The sequence below is a fragment of the Columba livia genome, chromosome 16 (assembly GCF_036013475.1).
Source record: "Columba livia isolate bColLiv1 breed racing homer chromosome 16, bColLiv1.pat.W.v2, whole genome shotgun sequence".
NCBI lineage: Eukaryota > Metazoa > Chordata > Aves > Columbiformes > Columbidae > Columba > Columba livia.
The window spans coordinates 509,989-527,745 of NC_088617.1; the positions used below are offsets into that span (position 1 = coordinate 509,989).

The following is a 17,757-nucleotide window of genomic DNA, read 5'->3' on the forward strand; positions in this document are numbered from 1 at the left end:
GCCAGCAGAAAGCTCTGTGCCCCCCGTGAGGAGCTCTGTGCCCCCCGTGAGGAGCTCTGTGCCCGCAGGGGCCGCCGTTACCCGCCTCCCCTCCAGCTCACCTCACGAGTGTCGCCCCCTCCCCAGGGCTGGCGGCCCTTTCCCGCACCGCGCCCTGCAGCTCCCGCCCGACCTGCTGCTATCTTGGTATGTGACCTTGGGCAATTTGGTGAACTTGGCTGTATATCGTTCTTTCATCTGTGAGATCCACGATAGTCATGCTTAAAGAAGTGCACTTGATTAGTAATAATAGTTTGCGAATTTATGTAGCTATAGCAGATGAACTAGCAAATAACATTTCTGAATACAGGCGTTCAGTCATTATCCGCCGTAACAGTACTTCTTCCTCCCTCATTCTAAGTGGCATAGACTTGGCAGTCTATAGTGCTTAAAACAAAGTTTAAAAACTAGGCAGTGTTTTTTGTGAAATATCACAGAAAACATCTGAAAATCATCACAGATCCTGTGTGAAAGTATTTTAGAGAATAAGCCAGTTTTTCCAATAGGTCAAACAGTGCGTTAACTGTGTGCAGAGGTAAAGCTGCAAGTGATTATAGTTCAGGAGACCAAGGACAAGGAGAATGAACAGTTTTCCACAGAGTTCATGATAAAGAGCACTGTATGCCTGAAAAGCTTTATGTTTTCTTCGTGAAAAAATATTCCAATGCCTAATTAGAAGAGTTCAATGGGACTAGGGTCTGACACCTCAAGAAAACTATTCAAAAACCATTTTGGTGTGGTTTGTATGTGCAGCAGGTGTTCATCACAGCAATCCGCCCAGAAACAACAGCTCTTGCCAATCCCACACTACGTGTTTGCACTAAGAATTTGGGGTTTAGTGGGTGCTTTCACGTCACTTCCAACAAGAGATTGTGTGTGCATATTACATATAGTCACCCTGTAACTTTCTTCCCACATCTTTTATTTACGCGAAGTTGGGCAAAATATGATCTATTAGGCTGGTACTTTCAGTAGAGTTAAAAATATTGATATGCATTAGCTGCAATAATCAAATTTTTTAAATCCCTAATGCCCTAAAAGATCCATTAGCCTTAATCAGTCCAACACATCTGATTGTGATTGTCAACTGCCTTTTTCCAAATAAAGATATATCAAGTTACCTTGACAGCATCAGTAATTAAACACTAGCATGAATGCAAAACAAACCCTAAGATCCGAATAGTGTGAACTTGGGCCACTGATTTAGTTCTCTGAAGTGAACCAGCCAAACCCATGACAGTGGGACTTGGGGTGTGAAAACAAAGGCTGAATTTTAAGGGCCCCCCCCCCCCTTTTTTTTCATGTGAAATATGTTAAATTCCCAGTGGAAAAAAAAAAAAAAAAACAAAACCTCAGGACTGAATAAACTAATCAGAAACATGCCTTAGAGCCTTACTCACAAAGAAGCTGCTTTGTTATAAAGACAAAGCAGATTTGTGGGAATGTTGCCACTTTTTATAAACTGTTGAAAGCTGGGGGTTGTTTTATTTTGGTTATGTGCCAGTCGTGACTCAGGAGCTGCTATGAAAATAAAGTGCTATTTGAAATGTTGCAAGACCTAGCCCAGGTTTAGGTTGTGTAGGATATTTACCTGAACAAACAAATCAGTCTCAGAAGCTGCAGAACTGAAACCAGTTGGAATGTCACTCAGGTGCCGACACTATTGAGAAAACAGAAGCATGAATGGACAGTGCTAACCACTGAAATGCCAGGGAATGGTGAAATGGTATGTTCCTACCCCACGGGGCCCTGTCTTCTGCTGACTAACAACAGTAAAGAAAATAACTGTATCAACAACGCGTACGACAAGTACATACAGAAACAGCTGTCTAAACTTCAGATGATAAGGCAGTTGTTTATTTGACTCCAAGATTAGTCTTTCTGTGTAAAGACAGCTATCAAAACGGCGAGTTTTTGCATGTTCTCGGATAACTGTGGTAATTGGTAACTGCAGTCTCATGTTTCCTATCCTCTTTCTCAGAACACATTAAGGGAAATGGATTATAACTCCAGTGCTAACAGGGGAGTGTTCAGCAATAACAATCTGCAGCTTCTAGAGCAATTTTCTGTTTGAAAGGGCTTTGCAAACAGTGATGAATTAATCTGCTCTGTGTTCAGTGCTGGCAGCATGCAATCCTTGCAGCGAACACTGGAGCTTTGTTACAGCTCGCGAAGCCTGAGCTGAGCTGTGGGGCCGGGCGGGTGAGCGCGTGCAGCGGGGATGCTGGAGCGGCAGCTGCTGGAGGCGTGCGGTTCGGGTGGCTGCAAGAGCACGTTGGACAGTAGCTGTAAATCTGTTCCTTCCCTCAGGTTCCAGATGATACAGGGAGGTAAAAAAAGTGTCTCGTTATCTCCTTTCACAAGTTAGGTTTGCTCTTTGGTGGGTTACACATGAAAGCAGGTTACTGTGCTGATAGATGGACAACAGTAGTCAAGTTCCTTCTGCTACCCACGCATGCTCAGATGTTACTTTTCTGATTTCCACATGTGCAAAAGCAAAACTTACTGTATTGGTTTCTACATGTAACCTAAAATGGATTTCATTTTAGTTACAATCCCTTTGTAATGTGGATTTTCTCTTTTCAGTCCCGTGCATCAAGATACACCCATCTGGATGCATTCGCTCGCTCTGGCTGCCTGCGTTTTAGGTAAGAGTGGGACTCTTTGGCTTTGTACCTTCTGTAGTTTCTAAGAACACTGTCTTTGTCAGCTGCTAGCCTGAGTGATCTGAATGATGCATATCCAAAAGTCACCCTTTATAGAGCCTGTTTACTGCATCAGCTGCTGGCAACTAAACCCAATTTCCTAATTTGAAATGCATAGTACACTCATTATGTACTTCGAGTAGACATAGTTATAATGGAGCCCTGCCAATGACACTGAGCAATTGCATACTTTGCATGTCTGCTTTGACACAGTAGAGAACGTGGCACTAGACATTGCTGAGCACATTTTTTCACGGCTTGGGTGGAAGACAAAGCCTGAGACACCTTAGCTAGACTACAGAAGATTGTTTTTTCCTGTTTCCAATATGTTGAGGAAACGCATTTTAAGGAGGAGGAATACATGAAGTAATTTAATGGGCAAAAAGAGACAGAGGGAGAAAGAACTTTATGTATAATTTAGAAATCTCATCTAAGTTCCTTGCTGTAGAAGCTTCTGCAGACACACTTTGTAAGCAAAGATTCATTGGAATCTAGCAGGGGACTGAACATTTTGAGAAGATGTACAGCTTTACACTGCAGGACAGGGCTCACATTATTCACTGAGCAATGGCTGCCTGCCAAGCTGAAAAACTCCCTTACTAGCATCTCAGCACAAGAAAAAACAAGGTAAAATGAATTCCTCAATATTACTCTATTACAGTGTTTAGACTCTACCCTTCAGATGGAAAAATGAAATTTATTACAACAATAAATGACCCCCTAAAGATCTGAACACTACCAGGGCTCTCTGTCTCTTCCTTTCTAATGAAGCTTTGCAATTTCACCAAAGTCAGGAAGTTGTGATTGTACCAATAGATCATGCCTGTGCGTACATATGCAATGTGTATAGAGGAGTGACATGCTTTAATTGTATTTTTAATAGGAAAGATCAAGTAATTCCATAAAATAGGCTACAGGTCTCATGATTGATGATTTCGTTTTGAACAAGACAAATTAAAAATGAGACCGAGAGTGCAGGGAATCTGTGAAATTACTCACTGTTGTATATACAGATTTATGCATAGATCCAATACTTATATTTGGTATGGGTTGAATGTGCATGTGGCATCTTTTCTGGTTGCAAGTTCACGGATCTTTCCTATTATTTGTATATTTTTGGAGTAATACCAATCTAGAAAAACGTGATTTCTGCATTTTTAAAAAATGCTTGAGGAATTGAACACAGTTATCACTGGGAATTTTCTCTTGCGGTGTCTGCAAGTTGTATTTCGCATATATAGTGCTACCACATGTACATGTGTAAAGTGACCAGTGGCTCTGTAATTTGCAGATGAAGAACAAAAAGGTAGGTGCCTTTGAAGACTCTAAGTCATCTCAGAGTTTCACTCTTCACCGGCAGCACGTAGTGGTCCAGTAGTGAGGTGACTGCAAACTGGCTGAGGGAAGAAGCCAGAGAGTCGTGGTCAATGGGCAGAGTCCAGTTGAGGCCTGTACCCAGTGCAGAGCCTCAGGGGTCAGTACTGGGGCCGGTATTATTCAATATATTCATCAGTGATTTGGACGAGGGAACAGAGTGACTGTCAGCAAGTTTTCTGGTGACACCAGGCTAGGAGAAGTGGTGACACTGGAAGCTGTGCTGCCATCAGAGACCTGGACAGGCTGGAGAGCTGGGGGGGGAGAAATTTAATGAATGTGATTCTGTGAAATACATTCCTAAAAAAATACCCATTTTAAGTAGCCTCCGTATTTCACTCACCATCCAGAGCTGTTCAGTAGTGACTCTGCATCACTGTTAGATCCACACAGAGAATTTTCCTGCCGGTGCAGCATCACTCTGTAGAAGCACCAGAGCTGATAGTTGATCGGTGCAGGTATGGTAGAGATCAATTTCCGTTCAAATAATTGAATTTGGAATTACCAGCTTTTTCTTACAGGGCTGAGCCTGTGCCATTGCTGTACTCTCTCCTAGCTTGTAGGTTAGTGGTTTACCACTAATCTTGCAGTATCCCCAGCTGAGCCGTTTAATTACATTTCTTGCTCCTTGATGGCGAGTCTGGCCAGGCTCACATATTGGTGTCTTATGTTCTATAAATATCTTATGATGTTATTACATTGTAACATGGATAAACTAATTTGCTCTGTAGATGTATCTACTGTGAAAGGTAGAAAGGTTGTGCCATTTTATACCATGAGATGTTTGGGCCAGATCCTCTGCTCCAGAATGTTGACACAGCTCCATTTTATACAACGTACCCTTTCTTAATCTATGCTGTTAACATGCCCCATTGCAGCATGAAGGGAAGGCTTCTTAGTGTTCACTACGGGTACGTTTGTACTTTATCTTTATTGGTTTTTTTGTACTGGTCCAAATTTTAAAAAATCATTACATATTAATTGTGGACATAAACTTCTTCTAATTAACCAGTCTAAACCTGTAGAAAAAAGGAGGGCAATGGTAGGTTTTTTCTTTATATTGCCTCCTGTCTTTCACGTAAAGACATGACCTACTCTGTAATATCTCCTGCCAGTCTTTTGAATTAAAGATGTCTTAGTAGTTTTAAGGTGATTTTAAATGTCCAAATCCATTAAAACATTTATCATTAACATTCTGGCCAAATAGTCCTCTTTATGATTAGAATCGTTTAAAATGTTGTCTAATGGACCCAGAAGGGTAACTTCACTGTGCGTTTCATCTTTGTCAAGTTCTTATAGTCTGTGAATTATTCTTTGCAATGGCATGGCCAGAAGCCTGTTCCGTTCCCTTTGCAGAGCTGTTTGATTGTGAAGAAATGAAAATGAAAGGCAGAGAGTGGATTTTTTGATTAATACCAGCTACAGATCATCTGTGTGGGATTTTTAAAATCCTGATCTGTGGGTGCAGGTGTTGGGAATGAGATGAGGGGTCGTTCACATGAGTCTGTAGGATCAAATCAGTCTGACCCAAGCTGGTTGTGTCCAGTGATTGTTACTATCTGCTCATCTTTGGGAAACAAGCTAATGGGAAAATGACTGTCTATTGAGGAGCTGAACTGAACTGCCTCTGCACTTCTTATGTTCTGCTTCAAAGGGTAAAACAAGTCTGTCAGGGATGTAGCTCCAGCTTACTGAACTCAGTGTTCACAATGGCCAAGATGTTGGTGAGCAGACAACATATATGCTAATAGGATTTTGCATTTGGAATATGAACCCCTTTCCAAAAAAGTACATGTTTGAGCAGAATCATAACTTCAATATTAAAAAATCTGTAATGAAAAGATTTATTTGATATGCTCAGTAAGGAAGAGTGCTGGAATAGCTATTTGCTGATCAAATATCAGCTTTTATTGGGCAAATATGTATTTACATTTGTAATTACTTTGATGTAAGTGTTTGTCCCAGACAAATCCAAGATGGGTTTTCAGTTTCTCCAAATATTTAGATTTATAACATTTGTGTGTAATTTATCCACCAACTTCATAAGGGAATGATAGGAAGCACACGTGACACCTGGTGCGTGCAGCACGTGTGTACGTTGTTTTGTCAGAAGCTCTGTGTCAGTTTAAGAAGCAGCCGGTGCAGTCCCAGAGCTGCAAGAGGGGTGGACGCATCGTGGGGCTGGAAGAGGTTTGAGAGACGAGACTTTGTACCTGTGCATGAAAACATCAAAGGAGAGAGAAAGTGATGAATGCTGAGCAGGTTTCAGGTTTATTTGATTATATGTGTGACTTTTTCAAATTTCTTTTAAAAGTGTGCTGAGTTTTGCTCTTTTGCGAGCAGTTCAAGGCTGAATAACCATGGTTTAATTGGAGGCTTTGTTGTTACCATCTTTCTGATTTAGTGCAGAGGCATTTATCAACCTAAGGTTTGAAATTAACTTCAAAATGCAGAAAAGACAGTTTAATCCAGGGAAAAGGAGCCTGTAAGCGTATTTTCTAACATAAAAGGAATGTTAGGATCTGAATCATGTTGGGAAGATGGTTAAATGTCTAGAAAGAAATTGCCAGATATGATGTTATGGAGCTTGAAACTTCTGGAATTTATTTCAAAGGATCTAATTTCTGTAGCATTATTTTTTAGAGATATCTTTTGTGGCAGCTGAATTCCTCCAGTTTATAACAGTAAATTATAATTTAACACTTTACTAACACGAGCAGAAATAGTATGACTAAAATTACAGTTTATAACATAAAAAGTTTAAGCCGTATTGCAAAGAAATATGAATTATTATCCTTGATCTGTTGTTTACTCCTCTTTTTTTTCCGCTAGCCTTTAACTCAAATCCCGCAGAGCTAACCTCTTTATCTCCCATCCCCCCAGTCATGATAATGTGTTCCAGCAATCTTCCCAGATGTGTGCAGTACTCAGAAATGGAATTGGAACATTTTGGAACATTGCCACTGAAAAATTTAATGAAACAGCACAAGGGCAAGTGTAGAGTCTTGAATCTGGGCAGGAACAACCCCAGGTTCCAGTGTAAGTTGGGGAATGACCTATTAGAGAGCAGTGTAGGGGAAAGGGAGCTGGGGGTCCTGGGGACAGCAGGGTGACCATGAGCCAGCACTGGCCCTTGTGGCCAGGAAGGCCAATGGTACCTGGGGTGGGTTAGAAGGGGGTGGTCAGTAGGTCAGAGAGGTTCTCCTGCCCCTCTGCTCTGCCCTGGGGAGACCACACCTGGAATATTGTGTCCAGCTGTGGCCCCTCAGTTCCAGCAGGACAGGGAACTGCTGGAGAGAGTCCAGTGCAGCCACCAAGATGCTGGAGGGAGTGGAGCATCTCCCGTGTGAGGAAAGGCTGAGGGAGCTGGGGCTCTGGAGCTGGACAAGAGGACACTGAGGGGGGACTCATTCATGGGCATCAATATGGAAAAGGGGGAGTGTCAGGAGGATGGAGCCAGGCTCTTCTGGTGACAACCAGTGACAGGACAAGGGGCAATGGGTGCAAACTGGAACACAGGAGGTGTTCAGTGTTCCTCTGCTCACTCGCTTTGCAAGAAGAGAACCTTCTGAACTTGTTTTAGATACAACAAAAGCTGCAAGGACAGCTTGTTTGCTTTTCCAAGCCTTCCAAGCTTTTTGAATTTGTATTCCTTTTTGGTTAAGATTATCCTGTTCTCTTCAGTTCTTTATAGTTTCCAGCTTGCCTGTGGTGATTCCTAGTTCCCAGTGCGTGCTCCAGGGTATTTACACGCCAGTGACTCCACCTTCCTTCTACTCCCAGTGTGTGTTTTTCCCATCCCGGTCTCATGTTGGCTTTCACGCCCGTCCAGCCCTGCGCCAGCGGCCGAGGGGACCGACAGACACCGAGTTCACTTCCCTCCTCTCCCCTGTTCCCTGGGCTGAAGGTCTGTGAATTGTGCTTGGAATATTTGTAGCACGTTTGCTTCTTATTAAAAGACCAAGGGTAAATACCATAGCACAAGATGTTTGTGGTCATGACAGGGATAATGACGCACATTGGTATTTAAAAAAAAAAGGAGAAATAGATCTGTGTGCATTTCATTCGTAACATCAACACCATTCACCAGCTGGGTGGGAGCAAAGCTAAATTGAAAGCCCTGCGTTATATAACACATGGCAAACTCGCCAGGGTTTCAGACAGCTGTTATACCCAGCTGAATAACTTTTCGACTGCAATATTGTAGTCACACATTATCCTTCTTAGAAAAACAGACTCAACTATTCTGCTATTGAGGTGTTTCTGCCTGCTAAACCTCCTGTTCCAGGCATGGATTACCAGGACCACATATTTAATGTGTCTGAAATCTAGGCCTTGTTGTTTAGTAGTGTGGGGTTTTTTTTCTCCAAACATCCAAGAGATTTGGGTGTTCGTTACCTGTTAACAGTGTGGAGAGATAATGACTCAGTTTAAGAATTACCATAGTACTTTATGTTTCGATCTCTTTTTTATTTATGGCAGATTCATTCCCTTAGGATCCAACACTATTTTCCTGTTTAATCCAAATGTCTCTTCAGTTTCTGTATCTTTTGTACAGCTCACTACATGACAGAGCTCTCATTTTTATGAAGGGTAAGGTGCCTTTTAAAATACCCAAGTTAATTCTTAAGCAATTGCTTTTACTGGCAGCAAGATTAATGTATTGTGAATGATGTGAACGTGTAACAAGATCTCTGGGGCTACTCACCCAATCCAGATGCTGCTGGCTCCAGATAGATTATTGCGTGTAATTATTTTTCTAATTGATTGGTGTGGGAGTCGGAAGAGTCGGGGTGATGCTCTGCAGGAGCTGCAGGGGACAGGAGCGTACGAGCTTTGCTGGAGCCTCGGCTGTGCCCCTTGGGGTGCGTGAGATCTGGGCAGAGACCTTCGTTCCTTTGCTCGTTTCTGGTGACCGAGGAGCAAGTTCCTGCCACCGTTCCCCCCTCCCCACTCCAGCTCTCAGCCAGGGCTTCCCATGGTAAAACGCTTGGCAAACATGCTGCTGGTGCTAACCCTGGCCATTCCGTCGTGTTGGAGCTCTCCGTAACTGTGAAACCGGTTATTTGTGGCTGCTGTACCACTCGGGCAGTGTTCTTGTGCTTTGTGACTGTCTTGCTACTGCTGTCCTGTCAGGTACAGTCACTCCATGTGTGGTACATTGAGAGCTACTGCAAATAAACTCAGGCTCCACTGTTGTTTGAAAGCCAAAATAGTTGATGCTGTCATTTCAATGCAATTACCCCATCCAACACTCTTTCATTATTAATCGTATGTCAAATTGCTTTCTATAAATTCATTATATCCATCATGTTCATCAGAAAGCCTGTTTCTCTTGCTTCCACAACATTTTTTATATGACATGGATTAAAACTATGCTGCTTGTCTTCTTTGTCCAGCTTGATACTTCTGCAGTCATAGCATTCATAGCATACCCCTTTTTTGTGTCTTTATCTGCTGTATTATCCAATACTCCATTAGCTGTGCATTTCATACAGAATATACATTTGCAAGTGAAGGCATTGTTAGAACAGTCAGTAAAAGTTAAAGCAGTGGTTTATTTTCATTCCAATCTACAGATTTTGCAGCCTCAGATTAAATTGTCTTAAAAACAACATCATAATTCAGAGGAGGCTCTGTTTTTTTCTGAGATTAACAGCACCAGGTGATAATAAACACCCAAATGTAGCTCTTTGTTTAAAAATTAAGAAGCAATCCAGTTTTTGTAAAGATAAAGGAGCTTTTGTTAAGTGCAATGAAGTACTGTGCCACAGGACATACGGGGAAAAATTAACCAAAATTCCCATTTTGTCCCCCCCCTTTTTTTTTTCACAAAACAAATTCTGATACAGTTCATGTTTGGAGAAGGGCAAATTCTGGTATTTGTACACAACTGTTTTATGGTGGTCAGTTCTGTAAATCTCTTCTCTTGGCTTCTAACTTCATGTGATTTAAAAAAAAAAAAAAAAGAGAGAATTAGGGTACTTTGATGTGTTGTTTCTACTTCTCTGTGTGTTTTGTGCCTTTCCTCTCTCCTGCTGAACCACTACGTGCTAACTTCGTACACGGTGATGTGTTTAGTGTTAAAAGTACCTAGTGCCAGCGTACCGCACCCCTGGAACTGGGCAGAGATTTACAGCTGTTCCTCAACGGAGGCTGTGCAGACTGCTGTGGTCCTCAGCTTGAACTGAAACCAAGGCACAGGAGGGTGAAATGGACTGGGTGAAGTCACTGTACAAATCTTTCACAGCATTGAGGACAAGAGGTTGGATTCCAAGCCGAGTTTCAAGCCCATTCCCCCAGTGATGGGGCTGGTGGGTCAGTGTGCAGCAGTACCGCTCACGGCGGCTGCAGACCCGCTGCTTTGCACCGCGGTGGTTGCAGACCCGCTGCTTTGCACCGCGGTGGCTGCAGACCCGCTGCTTTGCACCGTGGTGGCTGCAGACCTGCTGCTTTGCACCGCGGTGGTTGCAGACCCGCTGCTTTGCACCACGGTGGCTGCAGACCCGCTGCTTTGCACCGTGGTGGCTGCAGACCCGCTGCTTTGCACCGCGGTGGCTGCAGACCCGCTGCTTTGCACCACTGGGAAAACACGGCTTTGTAAACCTGCCATGTTTCTGCCAATCTAATTCCATTAGCAGCTTTGTAATTGTTCCATCGCTGGTGTGCAGTGCATTGAGATGATATACAATGTGGCTGTATGTCTTGGTCTCTGAGTTTTATAGCTGATTTGCCCGTAAAGAGTTATGAGAAATATTTGGATGCAGTTGATGCTGCGTTATGTGCCATATCCAAGATATAGGTAATATTTCCACTGCAATGCTGCATTGTGGGCCCAGGCTATTTCTGTTCATCTCATGCTACAAAAGGGGTCTGTCACACTGTGGGGTTTTTGGGTGCTGAAATAATACAGGTACAATTGTCTTGTATAGAATCCATATGGTTTTCAGTCATCAATCTGTCACCTCACCAATGAGCAGAAATTTCAGTACTAGTTCGGCCCTTTGCATTTACTTCTACTATTATGAAGAGCCTTGGACATATGCCAGTGTCCTGCTCTACCTGCCTGGGAGCAGGAGAGGGGGAATCACCCAGAGCTGAGGGAAAACTCCTTCCCATGATGGTAAAGCCAGAGACTTTCTGCAGGCCACTGGTACACAAAAGCTCCTTCGCATCTTCTAATATTAATCAGCCAGTTCTCGTGTACATTCCACCTGAGTGTGCACGCTGCTGCTCTCATGGGCGTTATATCTGGCAGTCTGTGTAGGGCATTCGTGTGTTGCCCTTTGCGTTCTTACTCTTGAATGCATGGTTCCTCCAGGACGTTGTCCCACAGACTGCGTGCACTGTGACAAATGGCCTCGGGAACCCATGTATGTGATGTCGCTCAACGTTTCCTTGATGCACACGGGAAACATTTGCAGGTGTTTCCTGGGTTTTTGCTGTGCCATAGCAAGCACATTACATTGCAATTTGCCTGTCCCAGTTCTTTCATGAAGAAAGAGGAGAAAGGTTATGTGAGAAGTGAACTGTTACAAAGGTATTTCGAAATAAAGCTGAGTGCGTTTACACCACGCATTTGCAAAACAGAAATTATTTGCTGTTTTGTATTCTGCCAGGATGGGCAAAGCTTTTTTCTTTCCTTTTTGATAAAAAAATAGGAAGCAAGCAAGCAAGCAAGCCTCTGTTCTTGGTCTTGTGTGCTATTAGCAAAGTACAGTCCAACTAGGCCATACATGGAGCTGCGTCTCAGTCTTTTGTTTGTGTGTGTTGTCATTAAACACATCCTTCTACTGAAGACAAAATAAATCAGCAGCACAAAGAGGAAAATCACCAGCTTGAAGCTCGTGTGAACCCTGATGTCCTGAGTGCAGCAAGAGCCAAGTGCTGTTTGCAGAAAGGCAATGAAGCACAAAATGTGGCAGCATGTGTCGCTCCCTGTGTGCGTTATTATCTCCCACCCGCGATCTGAGGCGCCCCATCTCGCGCGGCAGGTGTCTGAATAGCCCCCCGCCGCCGAGTGGATTCATGCCTGCTGCTCATTTGTGAAAAGTCATTTCGTGCAATTATCCTGCTAAATATTGATAGCTTTCACCACTCCAGCCATGGCTAATTAAAAGACACACTGTGTAAAATTTTAATTAGGATTCATGTCAGGGTGAATAACGATTACAAAAAACAGAGAGAGAAAAGAAAAACAGAACTGCTTGGCGTTTGTGGGGGTTTTATTTATGACCTGCTGGTCTGTTGCTGAAGCTCTTTGTGTCCTCAGATTTATTTCTCGTCCCAGGTTGTTCTCGAGTCCTGATCATGGGGGAAGAAAAGGGTTCCTCGGTGCGAGCCCGCGCCCCACACATTCCCAGCAGAAGGCTGCATGTTCTCCGCTGTGTTGGTTGCTATCTTCCCAATTAAGCAACAATGATTTCAGGAGCCAGGCATTTCCTGGGGATTGATAAGCACTGAGCTGGGACTCGATGGCCCCAAACCAGAGAAAGTAGTAATTAACTTCAACTGGGCTTTAACTCATGAGGAAACACACTGTACATTGTTTTCTGGTGCACATAAGTCGTGATAGTAATAAAAGGGGTAAAATGTGTGTGAGAGGGAATTAACCTTTCTTTTACTTTACATGCTCTACATTATTTCATTTTCATTAAAGTGGAGAAAATGAGGTAAAATTTACATGCAGATGCTCTTTGTGAAGCAATGCGTAAAATTCCAAGCGTTGGTGTGTTAGCTGTCAGCTGCATGGCAGCGCTGGGAGTGTTCTCAGGCTTTTCTGATGATGTGGAAATACAATGCTTATGCATTTTAATTGAAAATGAGTAGAAAAAGAGTGAACAATTATTCACCAAAAGTCATTTGAAGTCAAAAATCCACCTACAGCAAGAAGCTTGTGCAGTGAAATACATTTCTTTTTGGTGGCGGGCCTTGTGTCCTTCGCCGCTCCCTATGGGAGAGGTTTGCATTTGAGTGTAGACACAAGTTCGTCCCTCACACAAACACTTGTCTGCCGTGCACTGAGGTAACGTCAGCGCGCCAGCGTCGCCAGGGTCCGACTGCCGCTCACTCAGGGCACGCTGCTGATTTTCTTCAGACCCGTTGATAACAGACTTAAATGATGTGCTTTCTTTAGTGAGAAATCTTAAAACCTGCTTCACAGGTAGAACTTCTGGAACTCAGGATATTAATACAAACAGCATTTGGCTATAGCTGAGACTTTCCGCAGAGCCTCTTTGTAATCCATGATGTTCACAGGAGAGTCAAAGGACTTTTTGTTACACTTGTGCTGCCCATTTATATACTTGTTAATGTATTCTCCCCAAACTGTGAGGGAGTCAGGTAAATCGTAAGTGTTGCTGGCTGGAGTATATGCATGATCCAGGATATAAGTGATGTGAATCAGTGAAGAGACTTCATTGTTTAAAGACAAAATGAACTGAGTGTGGAGAAACAGCAATTTGCATTCATAAACCACTGAAATGATTAGCCGAAGAAGAGCTGGAAGAAGGTGTTTAAGAATGAAATTTCCAATGTTAAATATTTGCCAGTTGAGCCTTTATTATTTGTTGGTATATCATTTATTTATGGGTAATTTATTTCTGCTGCTGGTTTTAGGGGTTCATTCCCCGTGACTCCCGGGTTGTTGAGTTCCTGAAGCTGCTGACCCTGTGAGTCCCAAACTGCCCCATTTGGTCTGTGCTCTGCCTGACTGATAGAGGAATGTCGTCACAACGTGTCTTTCAGCTTTCGGATTTATTTATTAGATCTAAATACGACTAGAGGGGAAAAGAAAAAGAGATCACCTCCTGTTATGTGGTGGCTCTGAGCGCACAAATTTGTGTATTTATAAATGGTGATTTTAGGCTAAATTCTAGCCTAATTCCATATTCTGTTGTGGTTTAGATTTCCCTTTAGACAATATAAACATGATGACATGTTCCTAATTAACTGATTTGCAGCTTTTCTGGAACAAATGGTAATTAATATTCATAAATGTTTGCAACGTTTAAACAGATGTAGAACCCTGACATGACAAAAATGTGTACTAATTTGGAGATGAAAGCAGCACGATGCTGCTGCGGTTCTCAGTCTTCCAGCATGAAGAATGCTGCTTTTTAAGTGGCTGTCTTCCCTGGCAAAACCGTGACCTTTGCTAATGAGCAGATGTTTGTCTCTGTGATACCTCTCCTAATTTGCTCTTCACGTGCTGTTCTGGAGCAGTAGAGTTCTCAGCCGTCAATCCTGTAGACAGGAGATGTTGCAGTTCCCGAGTTAATTTCATCCCATCCAAGCTGGAAGTTATTTTGTAGGTGTTACCTGCATTTTGTCCTTCAGTCCGTTCAGTGGGAGTTGAAGAAACATTGGGTGCTACTAATGTGAAATGAGATCGGCCTGGGCTCAGGAGCTCTTGGATCAGTCTGTAGCTGAGTATGTTTGGGTTTGGCACTTAGATCTGTCTGTTCTGTACACAGTTGACTTCTCACCTGCTGGGCAGAAGCAGGACAGGATCCGCCCCAGATACAGACCAGTCTGGATAGTGTGAGTGCTACAGGACCTCTATGGAGATGCATTGTAAATGTATCCCATGCTGTGGAACCACATTGAAACCGCTGGATTTCGGCTCTGTGCTGACATGTCACGTTTCCATGGGTTGCAGGTCCTGCCAAGCCGCTGCAGCACAGGCACAGTGCGAGCCTGCACCGCCGGCCCGCGCACCCCTGCTGCGGAGCTCAGCAGCGGCCCGAGCTGGGACAGGCTGTGAACCACCTCCAGCAAACAGCACCGAGCACGAGACGTGCTGCAAACACACTTCTCTGTACCCGTTAGCCTTAGTTGCATCTCTCGAATATCTACAGTTGAGTTTCCATGTTTGCATGTGAATAAACTGAATAAATCACAAGTAAATGTGTTATTACAACAGTCTACATCAGGAGTTACTCCCACATTTATTCTGCAATTAGACCTACAGCAGAGCATGAGTTTGACTTGGAATCATTATGCATAACTGTACGTGTATGTGTGTGTTTAAGAGAGGAAGAGTGTGCGGGATGGTGGCTCTTTTTTGAAAGCAGATTCTGAGTCGATTTCCGGGAGGCAACATCTCTGTGAAATGGAGGTTATTGTGCGGGACTGGCCGCACTCCCTCTGCTCCACACACAATCGCACACTTCACCCGAACCTGCGAGCGCCATCATCTTCAAGCAGCCAGTGACTGCAGTTCAGGGTTTATTACTACTACAGAGGCAGGCGTTTCTTGCCAAACAGTGCTGAGTGATGTGCGGTGATTTTGTGATCTTATCCAGGGATTAGGGAGTTGGAGCTAAACTCATTTTCCTTGGAGTCACATATTGGCCTCAAACCATGGTTCGTGGACCGTGCTGATAAAAAGCAAATGATTTTATTCAGTTCACATTAAATTCAAACTTCAGCCCCTGGAGACCTACAGAAATAATGTATTAACACTTATCTTACAGAGCGGAACTCTTCTAGGAACAGCAATCCTTCAGCAGCTGAGCAGGGGGAATGCTGAGCCTCTCAGGAGCCTGGTGCTGCAGTCCCGTTGAGTCTTGAATGTTGGGAGTGTGGTTTTCGGGGACGTTGTGTGCGCTGCTCCCCGAGAGTCTCAGGAATAACACTTGTACATAAGAAAGTTAATTTAAATCTTCATCGTTGCTGAAGAGAAAACTGAAAGGCTGAAGGTCATCCCCGTTACCTGCGAGATTTCCTGCAGCTTTCAGCAGGTTGTTCTCCCAGGGGACAGAATGAGAAGTTGGTGGGTGAGGGGCACAGGAGTCGTAGAGACCTGGACTGGTTTTTAATAATTCACCCCCCGCCCTCCCATAGTACACGTAGCAGCAGGATCATTTACTGTTGGTGATGTGCTGATTGCACAAAGGAACATTTGCCTCCTATGTGTGATGCTAAGAAAATCTTATTTTTGCCGCATCATCATTCAGTGTCACAAATACACTAGAAGACTTTGGAAAATTAAAACCCGGAAGATGAAATACACCGTAAGGAAACAGGTGGATGTGTCACAGAGGAAAGGAAGATATAAGAACTTCTTTCTAACGCTGAATCTTTGTGGTGGAGTGTATTGTGGATCCTAGCAATGAAATAGAGCACATTTTTCTCCAAAGTTATATGCTTATAAATATCTCAAATATTTGTTTGGTCATTGTTTGACCAGAAACAGGGTTTGCAGTGCGCAGAGCCCCGTGTGCTGCCGCAGCTCCAGCTCTGGGCGCAGGACGCGGGCTGACGCCCCCCGAGCCGGCAGCAGCTCCTCTGGTCCCTGCTGGTGTCCCAGAGCTCTCCCTTCTGTCCCGTGGCACCCGGTATTCATACTCGGTTCATTTTACCTCTGTCTAAATGTTTTCTTGTGTTCTGCTGCCTGTCTTCTGTGGTGAGTCAAGGGAAAGCTAACTTCCCAAATATGTGCTCATCCTGTTGTTCTGAAGTGCTCACATTTGAAGGAGAGAGATGAAAAATGTGTGCCTTATCTTTATTTCTGTATGGGAGAATAGCTGTTGTGACAAATGTCTGTTAGGAAATAATGGATTTCACACTTCACATGTGTGTTTCACCATTTTTCACTGCAATTAGAAAAGTAATTCATAATACCAGTCAGTTCTTCCCCAGGCTGTTACGGGTGCCCACTCAGAGCGGCCCCGCGGAGCCCTGCTCTGGGAAACGAGGTGCTCGACGCGAACCCTGCGTGCTGCGGGTCTCAGGCTAGCGAGCAGCAGGTCACTGGCTCTGGTGGTTTGGGCTGGAATGGTTAAGAACTCTGGGTTTGTGCGATGCAATGCGTTTTCCTCTTTCATTAACTGGCAATGAATAAATGTTGGTGGAAATGTAAAATAAAGTTATAAATAATATATAGAGGAAATAGTTTCTACAGTGAAACTTTGTTGTCTCGTGACTTGTTCATTTGTGCTGGCTACACAAAGGGGCAGCGATGTAGAACAGCTGTGGCAACACTGCGATGTCACACTGACATTTCAGAATTGTACAATGTTGCGTTTCACCCCATGGCCTTGAATATCCTGCATTTTTATTTCCTTTTCTTGCAAGAAGAGCTTAATATCTATAATTTTACTAAATATTAAATGCAATTATCAAGACACATGAGCCCTGAGCTTTAACCCATGACTTTACACTCACTGGTCCTCTGGTGACACTGGTCACTGATGGGGTGAATTAAACCCAGTCTGCCTTGGTCACTGGGGTAAGGAATTCCCCGTGTCTGCCCCAGGAGGCTGGATTTGCTCCCCGCGGTGCTGAGTTCTGTGTAGAGTGCTGCCATCACAAGTGCAAAAAGAAAACAGATGTGTTTGCATTGTTTCCATGGAGACACAGAGACACAGCTAAATTCACACTGGCATCAGGGGAAGATTCCTCCTCCTTTGTCTTCCAGAGATGGGAATTTCTGAAGCAAACCAGACAGAATTCTCTGGAGACTGTTTCCCCCTTGTCTCTTCAGCAAAGGATTCTTTGTGTGATCCTTTGCTGAAGGCTGTGACAGATATTTGTAGTTCCACTAGGAATTTGATCAGAGTTCAAAATATTCTAATTTGTACTAACATTTTAAGTAATGGTAAGCAGGTAATCCACTACAACTACTTCGTTCATT

The 17,757-nt window shown here is 43.6% G+C and overlaps 1 long non-coding RNA gene across 1 annotated transcript; it reads left to right on the forward strand.

Annotated features, from left to right (window-relative positions):
- The first annotated feature begins 6 nt into the window (after positions 1–6).
- Positions 7–17,002, forward strand: LOC110358979 (uncharacterized). The gene is made up of 3 exons (XR_010466512.1): positions 7–186; positions 2,626–2,687; positions 14,779–17,002. It is a non-coding gene; the product is annotated as an uncharacterized LOC110358979 (long non-coding RNA).
- Positions 17,003–17,757: the final 755 nt, after the last annotated feature.